The sequence below is a fragment of the Camelina sativa genome, chromosome 17, assembly GCF_030686135.1.
Source record: "Camelina sativa cultivar CO46 ecotype springtype chromosome 17, ASM3068613v1".
In the NCBI taxonomy this organism is placed as follows: domain Eukaryota; kingdom Viridiplantae; phylum Streptophyta; class Magnoliopsida; order Brassicales; family Brassicaceae; genus Camelina; species Camelina sativa.
The window spans coordinates 25838692-25841584 of record NC_141896.1 but is presented as its reverse complement, the minus strand read 5'-3'; the positions used below and the strand labels follow the sequence as shown (position 1 = coordinate 25841584).

At 40.3% G+C, this 2893-nt stretch overlaps 1 non-coding gene across 1 annotated transcript; it reads right to left on the bottom strand.

The window, feature by feature from the left end:
- Window positions 1-2571: 2571 nt before the first annotated feature.
- Window positions 2572-2678, bottom strand: LOC147924327 (small nucleolar RNA R71). Its single transcript, XR_015587854.1, has one exon. It is a non-coding gene; the product is annotated as a small nucleolar RNA R71 (small nucleolar RNA).
- Between the last annotated feature and the right edge of the window lie 215 nt (window positions 2679-2893).

Genomic DNA, 2893 nt, shown 5'->3' with positions numbered 1-2893 from the left:
TAGTTTATTCACATCTTTTGCATCTTTTTCTATCCATTCTCACCATTATTGTGCAGCTTTAGGACTAACATGCATTATAGTGTAGTTGCATTGCATTTGCATCTTTTCATGCATAAACAGGTGATTTTGGAGCTTAAGGAGCATGGAAGCAATGGAGAAGAGATGTGAAGCAATCATGAAGAGGAAACAAGGGAGTTAAGGCTGAAGAACAGGGAATCCGGAGTCCAGCTCGACCAAGCACTCGACCGAGTGGGAGATGGACTCGACCGTGTGGATTTGCACAAGAGAAGCCAGCTCGACCCCCAGCTCGACCGAGCACTGGTCGAGTTGACCGATGCGTGGACCACTTTGACTTTTCCCATTTTTAGGGCTTCCACCTTCCCCACTATATAAGGACTTGTACTGCAGCCACCTGAAAAAAAGTTTTAATCTAGATTTTTAGTCAGCTTTTCAGATATTTTAAACCTAGTTTTTGCCTTTTAAGGAATTCTATTCCTTTTGATTTTTATTTTCTTTTTAGATCTTGTACTTAAAAAAGAAGAATTTCCTCATACTTGTTGGTTGAATAACTTTCTAAGTATTGAGAATCTGAGTTTGATTTCTTCTTTAAAGTTGTAGATCTAAATCTTATCTTTCTAATCATGCAAGTTTCAATGATTTCTGGGTTTATGATTTGTTTGATCATGTCTTGTTGTGAGTAGTCTTCTTAGGATCTTGAGGATGGGTTAGGATAGATTGATCTTGTGGTATATCTGATTTGACCAAGCTTGATTGTTGTAGATCTCTTCTAGGCTAGATGTTCTTAATGCTGATCCTATATCTGAGAGGGTAGGATCTGATCTCAAGCTTTTTAGCATCACACCAATGTTTAAGAAGCATAGATAAGGCTAGATCTAGAGCTTACCATTAGGCTTGCTAAGAGATTAGAGGTCTTGTTTGGTTTGAGATGTATTGCTTAATGCCTGCTTGTGTAGATTCTTTTCATTGTGAGAGCAATTCTAGGATTGCATAGGTTTGATTGTCTCTTGACCATGAGAGTGGGAGAGACTTGTCTTAGATTAATATGTCTAGAGGTTAGCTCATAGCATTGCTTGAGATTTGTTGATCAAGTTAGATTACCACAATGGTTAGTTTATCCCATGAATCCATCCTCAGGAACCTTCTTTGTTTATTGAGTTTAAAGTCTTAATCTTGTTATTTGCCTGCTGTTTGATCTGTGTTATCTTTACTCTGTTTTTATTGCATTGCTCTGTTTTTCCGGATTCGTCTAGCTCGACCACTCACTCGACCTACACTCGGTCGAGTGCTGCTCGAGTTCATCCCCAGAACTCTTGTTTATGCTTTGTGTTTGTCTTGTTTCATTCCTGTTTGATTTCTATTGCATTTACTTAGCATCTAGTTCATTACTTGCCTTGCATTAGTTCTTATCTAGTGTTTACAGTTCCTGTTTCTGTTCTTGCATCATTGCTTTTATACTCATCTTGTTTTGTTTGCATTTAGTTCCTAGTTCTTTTAGTTTACTTTCTGCTTTTCATCATTATCATCATAGGATTGTTAGTGACAGACAATCATCATCATATTTGGCTTAACTTAGAATCATATGCACATCTTGATTGTTCACAAGCACTCAGACTGGATTGACACCTCTTATACTGCAACTGCATAAGGGGAATTGAAACACCCACCATCATTCCATATCATTACACTTTCACACACATTCACCATTCACCACACACAATATAAATCATGTTTCAATTTGGCGCCGTTGCCTGTTTGAGTTAGTTTTTGTGACATTTAGGATCCATATTAGTCTAAGATTAAGTTCTTGTATACATTTGTGAAGTTTCTGCACTTGAATCTTGTGTTTGGGGTTGAAGTTCCATTTCAGGTACCACTCGACCAGTCACTCGACCACCACTCGACTGAGTAGTGCTCGAGCACTTGATCGAGCCAGACCCCGGATCTCTGTAAGCCTCTTTTTCCAGTCGCCCTACCTTCCTACTTGAGCCTGTGCTCAGTCGCTTGCTCGGGAAAAATCGTTTGCATTCGTTGATGCACACAAGGTCCAAAGGAAAGGACAATCTTCTAAGGCATAGTGACAGCATCAACAAGTTGAACAAGGGTTTGGGATCCAAGAAGAAGAGAGTTGTTCAGCAACAACAAGAGGTTTCGGTAGCTATGGATCAGCAGGATCAGGTTCAGAGACCAAGACATATTGGTGCTGGGGATGCACCCAACACACACAACCAAAGAGCTGGCATTGTACCACCAACAGTTGCCAATAACAACTTTGAGATCAAGAGTGGATTGATTTCAATGATTCAGGCCAATAAGTTTCATGGATTGCCTATGGAGGATCCACTTGATCATCTTGATGAGTTTGACAGAATTTGTGGTCTTACTAAGATCAATGGAGTAAGTGAAGATGGTTTCAAGCTGAGGTTGTTCCCTTTCTCTCTTGGGGACAAGGCTCATTTATGGGAGAAGACTCTGCCCACTGGTGCTATCACTACTTGGGACCAATGTAAGAAGGCTTTCTTGGCCAAGTTCTTCTCCAATGCTAGGACAGCAAGGCTGAGGAATGAGATCTCTAGATTTGCTCAAAGGAACAATGAGAGCTTTTGTGAAGCTTGGGAAAGATTCAAGGGCTACCAGACTCAATGCTCTCATCATGGTTTCAGTATGGAGTCATTGTTGAGCACATTGTATAGAGGAGTGCTTCCAAAGTTCAGAATGCTTCTTGACACAGCCTCCAATGGAAACTTCCTCAACAAGCATGTGGATGAAGGCTGGGAGTTAGTAGAGAATCTTGCTCAGTCAGATGGCAATTATAATGAAGATTATGATAGGACCATAAGGAGTTCCTCAACTGATCAAGAGGACAAGTACAAGA